The following is a 15210-nucleotide window of genomic DNA, read 5'->3' on the forward strand; positions in this document are numbered from 1 at the left end:
TGAAATACTTCTTAGATTTAATACCCAAACTTCAGAATGTAGGTGTCTTTGTAATATATTTATCAACTGATGCTTATGTGAAAACATATATTTATGCCCTCAAAGTTCAAGACTAAATTTTATTTTATTTTTTTAAAGATTTATTTTATTTATTTGACAGAGTTACAGAGAAGGAGAGGCAGAGAGAGAGAGAGAGAGATATCTTCCATCTGCTGGTTCATTCCCCAAGTGGCCACAATGGCCAGACCTGAGCTGATCCAAAGTCAGGAGCCAGGAGCTTATTCTGGGTCTCCAATACAGGTACAGGGGCCCAAGCACTTGGGCCATCCTCTGCTTCTTTCCCCAGCCATAGCAGAGAGCTGGATTGGAAGTGGAGCAACCAGGACCCTAACTGCCACCCATATGGGATGCTGGCACTGCAGGTGGTGGCTTTAACCTATTGTGGCACAGCATTGGCACCAAGACTACATTTTAAACAAAACAATGTGTGAGCAGGTTATGGGTCTACAAGGAAGTTTTGAGTTATGTTAAAAATAGAATTAAGGGAGTATCAACAAGGGCACTGTTACTGCAATTAAGTTAACTGATGAACTTTTTAATCATTTTAAATCCTTATATATGTGACTTAGTTAAGTTTTAGAGAATTGGTTGGAGGGCACATATTTGTTCTAGCAGTTAAAACAGCACTTGGGATGCCTGCATCCCATACTGGAGTGCTTGAGAGGTACCCTGGGAGACAACAGGTGATGGCTCAAGTAGTTGGGTCCCTGCCACTTAGGTAAGAGACCTGGATTGAGTTCCTGTCTCCTGACTTTATTGCCTGGTTCAGCCCCAGTTGTTGTGGGGATCTGGGGAGTAGGCCAACAGGTTGGAGATAGCTGTGAGTATGTACATGTCTGTGTGGGTGAGAGAGAGACTGCCTTTCAAAGGAACAAAATACATATATATTTCTAAATGTCAGAACTTAAAAACAGAAAATGAGTCAATATTTTCAGTTGATATATAAACCCATAATTTTCTTATTTAAAATATTAAGACACTGGGGCCAGCGCTGTGGTGTAGCTGGTAAAGCCGCCACTTGCAGTACCAGCACTCCATATGGATGCCAGTTTGGAGTCCTGGCTGCTCCACTTCCAGCTCTCTGCTATGGCCTGGGAAAGCAGTAGAAGATGGCCCAAGTCCTTGAGCCTGTACCTGCATGGGGAACCTGGAGGAAGCTCCTGGCTCCTGCCTTCGGATCAGTGAGCTCTGGCTGTTGCGGCCAACTGGGGAGTGAACCAGCAGATGGAAGACCTCTCTCTCTCTGTTTTTTTTTTTTTTCTCTGCCTCTCCTTCTCTCTCTGTGTAATTCTGACTTTCAAATAAATAAATAAATCTTAAAAATATTAAGACATTGATTCTCAATAAGCATTTATAATAAAGTGTTTAATTTAGATATAGATTTCTTGTTTTAAGTGGAGATCCTTAAACTGAAAAATATTACACCTAAAATGGAAATGCTGGGCCATGTATCTTCAGTGTGGCTAAATAATGACAGATTTTGGTAGGAGAAGAACAAAATATTTTCCATGAGGTAGTGCAAGCATTTCCACCAGGTGCACTTCCGAATTCCATTTCTTACATTCTCACCCACATAGTGTGTATGTGAATGCCAGTTACAAAATGTAGAAGGAATTGTAGAAAACTCAGACACAGATGATATTAATGTATTTAGGAAAGGATTGTTAATTGATTACAAAACTCTTAAGAAAAGGGTTGATGGGGCTGGCACTGTGGCGTAGCCCATTGCCTGCAGTGCTGGCATCCCATATGGGTGCTGGTTCGAGTCCCGGCTGCTCTACTTCTGATCAAGCTCTCTGGTATGGCCTGGGAAAGCAGTAGAAGATGACCCAAGTCCTTAGACACCTGCCTGCACAGACATGGGAGACCCGGCAGAGGCTCCTTGCTCCTGGCTTCTGATTGGTGCAGCTCCAGCCAATGCAGCCAACTGCAGAGTAAACCAGCAGATGGAAGACCTCTCTCTCTCTTTCTCTCTCTCTCTCTCTGCCTCAACCTCTCTGTAACTCTGCCTTTCAAATAAAATAAATAAATCTTTTTTTTTAAAGAAAAAGGTTGGTGATAAACTGGCCATTGGTTAATGGAAAAAATCCTCATAGATTATTTTTTAAGTATAAAGGGAAACCTTATCTGTACAATGGCGGGCCAAAATAACTTAGTATCAGAAGTAACCACAGCATCACTAATGGAGGTTAGCCAAATATGTGCTTTTATATCATGCTCTTCGAAATACACACCATCGTTGTGACTAATTCTTGGCAAAACATCTAAACTGAATTTATGAAACCCAAAATATAATGTTCCATTTGAAGAAAATAAGGATATAATGAGCAAATTAAATTGTAGCATAACAAAGCAACCAGATAAATCCAGGGATATTCTATAGGAGATAATTATCTTGGCTTCATTCAAAAGTCTGTGAAAAAGATTTTGTGATCAATTACAAAAAACTTAAGGGACATGAAAAATGGATATGATATTGGATCCTACATTTTATATTTAGATAAATCAACTGTATGTGATATTTTGGGATCAAATGGGAAAATTGAATCTAGTCTCAGTAATAGATGAGAAGCTGAAAAATCTATTGAAAGAATGAATGCAGAGATCATTTATTGAAAAGAACAGGTTGAGGAAGAGGAGATACAATATGGTTTTTTATTGTTTGTCTAAAATTATAAAGATGTGTGTATGTGCATGTGTCTGTGTGTGCATGCATATGTTTATACATGTGTGTGTACACATAAAGACCTGGAAATGCAGACATGATGGTGAGTAGCTATAGTCTCTGAATAAAGACATATTTAATTATTTTCTAATTTTCTGCAATGCATGTGTACTGCTTTGTAACAGTTTTTAAAACACAAACTGAATAAAAAAACATTATTCAACCTGATTAGTTTCTTTTTAACAGCTTAAATTTTAATGGAGTATATTTCCTGGTAGAAATTAAGTTATAAAAGATAAGTGTTTCTGCCTAATAATCATTCTATGCATGACTAGCATTTCATATGCTAGATAATCTTCCTGGAAATAATGATTGGCTTGTTATTAAAAAGACTACTCCATTGGATCATGCATCATCTAGTGTACTTTTCTTCCTTCCTAATTGCTTGCATTTTAATATGATCTTAAAAGAGGTAAAATATATCTTTTCTTGTTCTACTTTATAGCTATGGCTCCATCATTTTCATCTGCTATATTATGCTTATCTTATTCAAGGCAAACAGACTGAGTAAAATAAATTGTTAAGTGCATTCATGCAGATGTTTATCTACAATGGTGAACAGATTTTCACCTCATTTTACACATTTTTTTTTTTTTGACAGGCATAGTTAGACAGTGAGAGAGAGAGACAGAGAGAAAGGTCTTCCCTCCGTTGGTTCACCCCCCAAACGGCTGCTACGGCCGGCACGCTGCGCTGATCTGAAGCCAGGAGCCAGGTTCTTCCTCCTGGTCTCTCATGTGGGTGCAGGGCCCAAGCACTTGGGCCATCCTCCACTGCCCTCCCGGGCCACAGCAGAGAGCTGGACTAGAAGAGGAACAACCGGGACAGAATCCAGTGCCCCAACCGGGACTAGAACCCCGGGCGCCGGCGCTGCAGGCGGAGGATTAGCCAAGTGAGCCGTGGTGCCGGCTTACACATATGTGTTTTCAAAAAAAAAATACCTTTCACTCACCCTTTCTTGAAATCCTGCATCACAGCTGTCAGTTCTATTGAAATTTCATGTATGTGAGGAATATTTGTACTGATTGATTTAAACATTAAAAAAAAGCAAAGATCAGACAATTTGGGGGCATGAATCGGGATATAAAAATGAGTATGTAAGGCTCTTTGTCTTCAAGGAGGTCCCAATTCAGAAGGGAGACAAAGTGGAAAGGAGATACAGATATGAAGACAAAACAATTTTTTCCAAAGCAATGTAAGTTCACTCATTTGTTTCTTCACAAATATGTTTAGACTTATGACATTACTGACTGAACGGCTGTATGCTAGCTGCTCAGACTCAGCCAGAAATGATATGGCTCCTTCGCTTGACTAATACTCTAAGATAGGGGCTGGCACTGTGGCACAGCGGGTTAAAGCCCTGGCCTGAAGCATCAGCATCCCATATTGGCGCCAGTTCTAGTCCCGGCTGCTCCTCTTCCAATCCAGCTCTCTGCTATGGCCTGGGAGAGCAGTAGAAGACGGCCCAAGTCCTTGGGCCCCTGCACCCAAATGGGAGACCAGGAAGAAGCTCTTGTCTACTGGCTTCAGATCGGCTCAGCTCCAGCCATTGAGGCCATCTGGGGAGTGAACCAGTGGATGGAAGATCTCTCTCTCTGTCTCTACCTCTCTCTCTAACTCTTTCAAAAGATAAACTAATTAAATAGATGAATAGACTCATTACATCAGTTGGTAAGTACTAAGAGAACATTGATCTAGTGGTTCTCAGTGGAAAGGTGTTTACTCCTTCAGGAGACATTTGGCAGTATCTGGAGACATTTCTAAAATTTTTAATCTATTTTTAAAGGAATTTGTTAGTATATTAGATTCTCAGGATCACAGTAAGTCCATGATAATTACTACAATACAATTCTCTTCAATTCTCATGTTCATGTGATTCTAATACAAAGACTACAAATTCAATGTAGTTCATAAATGCAATTCTAAGACTATAATGATACTTCTCTTCCTCCATCCCCCCTTTTACTCCCTTTCTTTTCTTTCTCCCTTTCTTGTCTCTCTTTCCCCCATTTCTTTCTTTCTTTCTTTTTTTTATTTATTTAATGAGCATAAATTTCCAAAGTACAGCTTCTGGACCATAATAGCCTCCTCCCCCCCCCGTGTCTTCCCTCCCATCCACAACGCTCCCCTCTCCCACTCCCTCTCCCCTTCCCCTTCACATCAGAATTAACTTTCAATTATCTTTATATACAGAAGATCAATTTAGCGTATGTTAAGTAAAGATTACCACATTTTGCTCCCACACAGAAACATAAAGTGCAAAATACTATTTGAGTACTAGTTATAGCATTAATTAAACACCTAAGAGTAATTGTGTATTAATTACAGAGCTCAACCAATAGTTTTAAGTAGAATATAAAATGCATCTTTTGCATTGTTGTGGCTTCCCCCCGACCTCCCTCCCTCCCGTGGCCCTCCCCTCACCCACTTCCTCTCCCCTCCCCCCCCTTCATCACGTTTCATTTTCGGTTACCTTCATATACCGAAGATCAATTTAGTATATACTAAGCAGGGATTTCAACAGGTTGCACTCACACAACCGAACCAGGTATAGGGTATTGTTCGACTAGTAGTGTTGTATTTGAGTTTCATAGATAAACATATTAAGGACAGAGATCCTGCAAGGGGAGCATGAACCCAGTGACTCCCGTTGTTGATGTAACAATTGACACTCTTATTTATGACGTCAGCAATCACCCGAGACTCTTGCTATGAGCTGTCTAGGCTATGGAAGCCCCTTGAGTTCACCAACTCTGAATTTGTTTAGTCAAGGCCATATCACAGTGGAGGTTCCTTCCTCCCTTCAGAGAAAGGCGCCTCTCTCCTTGATGGCCTGATCCTTCTGCTGGAGTGTTGTTCGCCAGGATCCTTCATTTATATTGTTTTTTGCCACCATGTCATGGCTTTCCATGCCTGAGAGACTCTCATGGACCTTTTAGTCAGATCCGAATGTCCCAAGGGTTGATTCTGAGGCAGGAGTGCTGTTTTGGGCATTTGCCATTCTATGAGTCTGCTGTGTGACCTGCTTCCCCCGCAGGATCATTCTCAACCCTTTTGATTCTATCTTTCATTATTTGCTTACACTGGTATTATTTGTGTAATCTCTTCGACACTTATCCTGTCTTTTGGATCAGTTGTGTATTTATATTTGTCTCTTTACCAAGTGTGCTGGCATTGGTACCTGCCTCCTTGGTAAGATTGAGTTGAAATCCCCTGGCACATTTCCAGATCCACCATTGGAGGTAGGTCTGAGTGAGTATGTGCCGTCCTATATATCTCCTCCCTCTCTTATTCCCACTCCCATGTTCCACAAAGATCAACTTCCTATTAATTTTTAAACGCTTAAGAATGGTTGTGCATTGATTACAGAGTTCAACCAGTGGTCTTGTGTAGAGCATACCAAGCAACAACAACAACAACAAAAATACTAAAGGAACAAAATAGTAAGCTTTTCCTCAACAGTCTAGACAAGGGCTGCTCATGTCATTGTCTCTCATAGTGTCCATTTCACTTCAATGGGTATCATTTTAGGTGCTCATTTAGTTGCCATTTATCAGGGAGAACATATGATATTTATCCCTTTTGGACTGGCTTATTTCACTCAGCATGATGTTTTCCAGCTTCCTCCATTTTGTTGTGAATGCCTGGATTTCGTTATTTTTTACTGCTGTATAGTGTTCCATAGAGTACATATCCCATAGTTTCTTTATCCAGTCATCCGTTGATGGACATTTAGGTTGATTCCATGTCTTAGCTATTGTGAATTGAGCTGCAACAAATATTGAGGTGCAAATGGCTTTTTTCACCCCTTTAATTCCATTTGGGTATATTCCAAGGAGTGGGATGGCTGGGTCCTGTGGTAGTGCTATGTTCAGGTTTCTGAGGACTCTCCAGACTGTCTTCCATAGTGGCTTTACCAGCTTGCATTCCCACCAACAGTGGATTAGTGTCCCCTTTTCTCCACATCCTCACCAGCATCTGTTGTTGGTTGATTTCTGTATGTAAGCCAATCTAACCGGAGTGAGGTGGTATCTCATTGTGGTTTTGATCTGCATTTCCCTGATGGCTAGGGATCCTGAGCATTTTTTCATGTGCCTGTTGGCCATTTGGATTTCCTCTTTTGAAAAATGCCTGTTAAGGTCCTTGGCCCATTTTTTTTATTGGGTTGTTTGTTTTGATTCTGTGGTGTTTTTTGATCATTGTGTAGATTCTAGTTGTTAATCCTTTATCTGTTGTGTAGTTTGCGAATAACGTCTCCCATTCTGTTGGTTGCCTCTTCGCTTTCCTGACTGTTTCCTTTGCTGTAAAGAAACTCTTCAATTTTAGGTAATCCCATTTGTTTATTTTATCTTTGATTACTTGTATTATTATAAATGGGATTATTATTATATGTATGGGATTACTTTGTATTATTTGGTTTATCATAGATTGCCTTAATTGTGTTGAGGAATGTTCCTTCTAACCCCAATTTGCTTAGGGTTTTCATCATGAAGGGGTGTTGTATTTTGTCAAATGCTTTCTCTGCATCTATTGAGATAACCATATGATTTTTGTTTCTCAATTTGTTAATGTGCTGGATTACGTTGATTGACTTTCGAATATTGAACCATCCCTGCATACCAGGGATAAATCCCACTTGGTCCGGGTGAATGATCTTTCTGATGTGTAGTTGGATTCGGTTTGCCAGAATTTTGTTGAGTATTTTTGCATCTATGTTCATCAGGGAGATAGGTCTGTAGTTTTCTTTCTCTGCTGTGTCTTTTCCGGGCTTAGGAATTAAGGTGATATTGGCTTCGTAGAAGGAATTTGGGAGGATTCCCTCTCTTTCAATCGTTTGGAATAATTTGAGAAGAACTGGGGTTAGTTGTTCTCTAAATGCCTGGTAAAATTCGGCAGTGAAGCCATCCGGTCCTGGGCTCTTCTTTTTCGGTAGTGCGTTTATTACTGATTCAATTTCTTCCATGGTTATGGGTCTGTTTAGATTTTCTATATCTTCACGGCTCAGTTTAGGAAGGTTGCATTTGTCCAGGAATCTATCCATTTCTTCCAGGTTCCCCAATTTGTTAGCATACATCTCTTTGTAGTAGTTTCTGATGATTCTTTTTATTTCTATTGTGTCAGTTGTTACATTTCCATTACTATCTTTGATTTTACAGATTTGGGTCTTCTCTCTCCTTTTTTTGGTTAGTTGGGCCAATGGTGTGTCGATTTTGTTTATTTTTTCAAAGAATCAGCTCCTGGTTTTGTTGATCTTTTGTATTGTTTTTTTGGTTTCAATTCTGTTTATTTCTTCTCTGATCTTTAGTATTTCTTTCCTCCTTTTGGATTTGGGCTTGATTTGCTGCTGTTTTTCTAGTTCCTTGAGGTGCATGGAGAGTTCATTTGTTTGGTTCCTTTCCAGCTTCTTGATGTAGGCACTAATTGCTATAAACTTTCCTCTTAGCACTGCTTTTGCTGTGTCCCACAGGTTTTGATAGGTTGTGTTATCATTTTCATTTGTTTCTAGAAATCTTTTGATTTCTCTTTTAATTTCTTCGATGACCCACTGTTCATTTAGGATCATGTTGTCCATTCTCCATATATTTGCATATGGTGTAGAGATTCTTGGGTTGTTGATTTCAAGTTTCACTGCACTATGGTCTGAGAAGCTGCATGGTATGGTTTCAATTTTTTTGAACTTGTTGAGGCTCCCTTTATGGCCTAGTATATGGTCAATCCTAGAGAATGTTCCATGTACTGGGGAGAAATACGTGAACTCTGTATCTGTGGGGTGGAGGGTTCTGAAGATATCTATTAGGTCTATTTGGTCTATGGCATCAATTAGCTCAGTTGTTTCCTTGTTGAATTTCTGTCTGGTTGATCTGTCCATTGGTGAGAGTGGGGTGTTGAAGTCCCCTGCTACTATTGTATTTGAGTCTATATCTCCCTTTAAATCCTTTAGTAATTCTTTCAGGTAGCCAGGCGCCCTATAATTAGGTGCGTATACATTTATAATAGTAATGTCTTCCTGTTGGATAGATCCTTTAATCATTATATAGTGCCCTTCTCTGTCTCTTTTAATAGTTTTTATGTTAAAGTCTATTTTGTCTGATATTAGGATGGCCACACCAGCTCTTTTTTGATTTCCATTAGCTTGGAGTATCTTTTTCCATCCTTTCACTTTCAGTCTGCGTGCATCTTTGCTGATGAGGTGTGTCTCCTGAAGGCAGCATATAGTTGGATCCTCTTGTTTTATCCAATCCGCTAGTCTGTGCCTCTTTGTCGTGGAATTAAGACCATTCACATTCAATGTGATTACTGTTAAGTACTGTCTTTTTCCCTTCATGTTTCCTGAAACGAGCTGTTTATGTATTTTGAACTTTTTTTGTGGGTTATTCTACATTCGCTTTTTTTTGCAGTGAAGTTCTTGTTTTTGTATTTCTGTGTGCAGCACGTCTTTGAGCAAGTGTTGTAGGGTTGGACGCGTGGATACAAATTCTTTCAGTTTCTGTTTGTCGTGGAAGATCTTTATTTCCCCTTCATTCATAAATGATAGCTTTGCAGGATATAGTATTCTAGGTTGGCATTGTTTGTCTTTTAAAACTTGAAATATATCATGCCATTGTCTCCTTGCCTGTAGTGTTTGTGATGAGAAGTCTGGGGTGAGTCTGATTGACTTACCCCTGAATGTGATTTGTCGCTTTTCTCTGGCACATTTTAGGATTTGTTCTTTGTGTGTCACTGAAATGAGTGTTGCCACAATGTGTCGTGGTGAATTTCTCTTCTGGTCTACTCTGTTCGGAGTCCTGGCTATCTGTTGTATTTGTGTGTTGTTATCCAGCTGCCTTTGTTTAAAGTTTTCTGATATTATTTCGTTGAAGACACCGTCTAATCCATTCTCTCTTTCCACCCCCTCAGGGACTCCTATTATCCGAATATTACACCGTTTGATTGAATCTTGTAGGTCTCCGACCGTGTTTTTTAATTTTTTAATTTCTTCTTCCTGCGATTGAACTGACTGTATTATTTCTGGAAGTTTGTCTTCGAATTCTGATATTCGGTCTTCTATTTCATCTGTTCGATTTCCGAGGGATTCCATGGTGTTTTTTATATGGTCAATTGAGTTTTTCAGTTCTAGTATCTCATTCTGGCTTCTCTTTAAGATCTCTAATCCTTGGGCTTGTTTTTCATTCAGCTCTTGACACTGTTTCTCATTATTTCTAAGTATTCTGATTATTAATTTTCTGAATTCTTTTTCTGGCATGTTTTCAACTTCTTCTTCTGCCTCTGTTATGGTTGGTTTAGCCTGCTCCATTGGCAAATTTATATTATCTTCTATATTTTTTTGGTTTTTGGTTTTGTTTTTTGGCATTCCGTCTGGGTGATTTTTTGGGTTGATTTCCCTCTACTATAGGCTGCTGTGAGTCTCTACCAATATCCAGTGTAACCAGGCTGCTCTACACAGCCTGCAGGTAAACAGACAGGGTGGCTGCTCTCTGCCCACTGCAGCTCTGGATCCTGTGCTTTTTCCCCACCAAGAGGCGCTATTCAGTAACTTGAGTAATCGGGTCTCAGGACTTTGGGCTGCCCTCCCTCGAGCACCCTCAGCTCCACCTTTGGGCTCCGCCTCCGAAGGTTAGTGTGGAGGCAAAGATAGTTCTCCTTTAAGCCCAAATGTAAACAAACAAAATGGCTGCTTCCTGCCTGCTGGAGCTCCGGGGAGGCGCCAAGAGATACTGGCTTACTCAGTCTCTCAGTTAGTGTCCCTGAATCCTGCACTCTCTCCGCTGGCGCCACTCACTCTGTTCCGTTTTCTATTTCCTCCCCCACTCAGTCGTGCATGTCTCAGTGTCCATCCCAGGGTGTGTTGGGGGAGGGGCGGTGGCAGCTGTGCCGCGGTGCTGGGCTAGTGCCCCGTCTCATCTCGGCTTCCAGCGCTGGTGCGTACACGCTCCTGCTGGTGTCCTGAGTCCCAGGCGTCTGCGTCCTCCCCGCGTGTCCACCCCAACACCCCAGTTTGAGGAAGGGCTTAAAAACTACAAATTTTCATCCCTCTTTGAACCTTCCCTTAGTGGAGCTTCGCTGTGCTCCCTCCCTCTCTATTCCGCCTCCCCCATTTCTTTCATCTCTCTTTTAAATTTTTAAAGATTATTTATTTATGTGAAAGGCAGAGTTATAGAGAGAGAAGGAGGGGGAAACAGAGAGAGATCTCCTATCTGTTGTTTCACTTCCAAATGGCTGCAATGGCCAGAGATAGTCTGGTCCAAAGTCATGAGCCAGGATCTACTTCTTGGTCTCCTGTGTGGGTGCAGGTGCTCAAGCACTTAGGCCATCATCAGCTGCTTTCCCAGGCCATAGCAGAGAGCTTGATTGGAAGTAGAGCATCTGGAACTCAAACTGGTACCCATATGGGATGCCAGCATTGTAGGTGGCAGCTTTACCTGCTATGCCACAAGGCTTGCCTATCTTTTTAAATTTTTGAGATAACTTATTTTTAATTTATATTAATCAAAAGTTTAGTGCTTCAGTAAAAAAAGAATTCAACAAGTAAAAAAAAATAATAGTTCGGCAGGAATATAGGCAAGGGCTATAACCAAAAATTCTATGAAAAGATTTCCATTTTCCTAATACATAGCAAATTTTAAAATAATCACAGATAATTAAAACTATAGTAGTATATCTATGTATATTAACTATCACAAATAAAGAGATGTGACATTTTTCTTTTGGGGTCTGACTTAGCATGCTGATTTATTGTTGTATTCATTTTGTTGTAAATGTCAGGATTTCATTCTTTTTATGGCTCAATAATATTCCCTTGTGCATTTGTACCACATTTTCCTTATCTAGTCATCAGTTGATGGAAGTCTAGGTTAATTCTGTATATTAGCTATTGTAAGTTGAACTGCTACAAACATGGGAGTGCAGGTAACTCTTCCAAATATTGCTTTCATTTCCTTTGGAAATGTTCCCAGAAGTGGAACAACTGGTTCATACGGTAGATCTATTTTTAGCTTTCTGAGGAATCTCCATATTGTTTTCCATAATGGTTGTACCAATTTATACTCTCATCAACAGTGTATTAGGGTACCTGTATTTCCTCACATCCTTTCCACCCTTTGCTACTTTTTTTGGATGACAGTCATTCTAACTGGGGCTATGTGATATCTCATTGTGGTTTTTATTTGCATTTCCCTGATGGCTAGTGATCCTGACCATTTTTTCAAGTGTTTGTCAGCCATTTGTATTTTCTCCTTTAGAGTATCTAAATGTGATCTATAGAAGTGAAATTGACACTTTGAGATGTAATGATTTTGAACAGTCCTTGTCTTGACTATTGAGGAACAGTTTATTTTTCATACTATTTGTTGACTTCTTTACTGAGTGTAGGGTTAATAAATGTGTATAGGTAAATAAATGTGCATAAAGATAATAGGAAATAGATCTTTTAAAAAATAAGAATGGGAATAGGAGAAGGGGGTAGGAGTGTGGTCGGGAGGGAGGGTAGGGTAGAAAGAACCACTATGTTCCTAAATTTGTATATATGAAATGCATGAATTGTGGACCTTAAAAGGTTTCTAGGTTTAAAAATGCCTATTCATATCCTTTGCCCATTTTTAAGTGGGTTTTTCATTTTGTTGTTGTGTTTCTTGAGCTCCTTATATAATCTGCATAGTAACACTTTATAGGAGGTATAATTGGCAAATATTTTTTCCCATTCTGTTGATTGCCTCTTCACTGTTGATTGTCTCCTTTACTGTGCAGAACCTTCTTAGCCTAGTGTAATACCATTTGTCTATTTTTGTTTTTATAACCTGTGCTTTTGGGTTCTTCTCCAAGAAGTCTCTGACTATGCCAATATCTTTCAGTATTTCCCCCATGTTTTTCTCTAGTAATTTAATGGTTTAAGGTCATAGGCTTAGATCTTTGGTCCTCGGTGAGTTGATTTTTGTGTTGGTTAAAAGGTAGGGGTCTTGTTTTCTAGGGAACATAGCTTCTGCCAAGGCACTCTCAGTGAGGACACTCTCCTCCTGGACACAGAGGGTGGCTGCAGGAACTGGTTAAGGATAATAGATAACTTATTAACAAGAAGAAAGTTGAGTTCTCATAAGAACATTGCTCCCACAAGGACATGCAGCTGCTTTCCCAGACTTGCTGATCTAGTAAACCAAGTCACAAGGTGCCCCACCAATATCTTGACAATCATATTCTGAAGATTATCAAGTAATGTTACAAGTAATCTTAGAGCTTCATGAGCATGCATATGTGCTGTACAATGGCTGATGTAATCCTGAACAATAAAGAAACACGCTGGATATTGTCCACTGGCATTCTTCAGAGGAAGAGTTCCTGTGTCCTGGCTCTCCTTTTGCTTGCTACACTCCAACATTGTTTCAAACTTCTGCATGGGGAAAGCCAATTTTCCTGGCACTGCATGTTGAAAAGACTGTTCCATCTTCAGGGGAGTGATTTTAACTTATCAAAGATTAGTTGCTTGTAGATGTGTGGATTAATTTCCATTGGTCTACATATTTATTTTTATGCCAGTACCAGACTGTTTTGATTACAACTGTCCTGTAGTATGTCTTGAAATCTGGTATCGTGATGTCTCCAGTTTTGTTTTCCTTGCTTAATATTGCTTTGGTTACTCAGGGTCTTTTGTGTTTTCACATGAATTTTAGGATTGTTTTTCTAGATCTGAGAAGAATGTCATTGGTATTTTGATTGAGATTGCATTGAATCTGTAAATTGCTTTGGAAAATCTGGACATTTTGATGATATTATTCTAATCCATGAACATAGAAGATTTTCCTGTTTTTGGTGTCTTCTATTTCTTTCATTACTGTTTTGTAATTTTCACTGTAGAGATAGTTCAAATATTTAGTTAAGTTTATCTGACGGTATTTTATTTATTTAAAGATTTATTTATTTATTTATTTATAAGGCAAAGTTACAGAGGAGGAGAGACAGAGACAAAGGCAGAGAGAGATCTTCCATTTGCTGCTTCATTCTCCAAATGGCTGCAATGGCCATGGCTGGGCCAGGCCAAAGCCAGGAATCAGGAGCTTTTTCTGGGTCTCCTACATGGGTGCAGGGGCCCAAGTACTTGGGGCCATCTTCCACTGCTTTCTCAGGCACATTAGCAGGGACCTGATTGGACATGGAACAGCTGGGACTCAAACTGGTATCCATATGGGATGCTGCAGGGGAAAGCTTAACCAGTGCCGCACAGCACCTGACCCTGTCTGAAGGTGTTTAGGTTTTTACATTTTTTTTTATAATACTGTGAATGGGACAAGTTTGTTCTCAGCCAGAGCATTGTTGGTGTATAAGAATGCTGCTGATTTTTGTGTGTTCATTTTATATTACAACTTTGCTGAATTCTCTTATGAGTTCCAATAGCCTCTTAGTGGAATATTTTAGTTCTCCTATAGAGGATCATGTCATCTGCAAACAGGGACAATTGACTTCCTCCTTTCCAGTTTATATTCTTTTGATTTCCTTTTCTTGCCCAATGGCCCTGGTTAAAACTTCTAGAACTGTAGTGAAAAACAATGGTGAGAGTGGTCATCCTTGTCTGGTTTCAGATCTTAGTAGAAATGCTTCCAATCATTCTCCATTCAGTATGATGCTGGCTGTGGGTTTGTCACATATTTCCTTGATTGTGTTGTGGTAAATTCCTTCTATACTCAGTTTTTAAAGCTTTTTTTATCATGAAAGAATATTGTATTTTACCAATTGCTTTCTCTGCATCTATTGAGATAATCATATGATTTTTATCCTTCATTTTGCTGATGTGATATGTCATATTTATTGATTCACATATTTTGAATCATTTCTGTATATCTGAGATAAATCCCACTAGGTCTTGATGAATGATTTTTTTCATGTGTTATTGGATTTGATTTACTAGTATTTTGTCATGAATTTTTGCATCTATGTTTATCAAGGATATTGGTCTATAGTTCTCTTTTTCTGCTGTATTTCTCTGATTTTGGAATTAAGGTAATACTGGCCCCATAGAATGAGTTCAGAAGGGAGCACTCCCTTTTAATTGTTTTAAATAATGTAAGGAGAACTTCCTTAAATGTCTGGTAGAGTTCAGCAGTGAAGCCATCCTATCCTGAGTCTCCATTACGGATTCAATCTCATTCTTGCTATTGGTCTATACAGGTTTTCTATCTTTTCATGCCTCAATTTCAGTAAATTGTATGTATCCTGAAATCTATCCATTTCTTCTAGCTTATACTGTTTGTTGGCATATACCTATTTGTAATAATTCCTAATTATTATTTGCATTTCCATGGTATTGCTCATAAAATCTCCTTTTTAATATCTGGTTTTGTTAATTTGGGTGTTCTCTGCACCCATCCCTTTTTTTGGTTAATTGGGCCAATGGTTTATTGATGTTGTTTATTTTTTCGAAAAACCAGGTCTTTATTTCA

The sequence above is a fragment of the Oryctolagus cuniculus genome, chromosome 14 (assembly GCF_051225735.1).
Source record: "Oryctolagus cuniculus isolate XC-2025 breed Fujian yellow rabbit chromosome 14, ASM5122573v1, whole genome shotgun sequence".
Classification (NCBI taxonomy): domain Eukaryota; kingdom Metazoa; phylum Chordata; class Mammalia; order Lagomorpha; family Leporidae; genus Oryctolagus; species Oryctolagus cuniculus.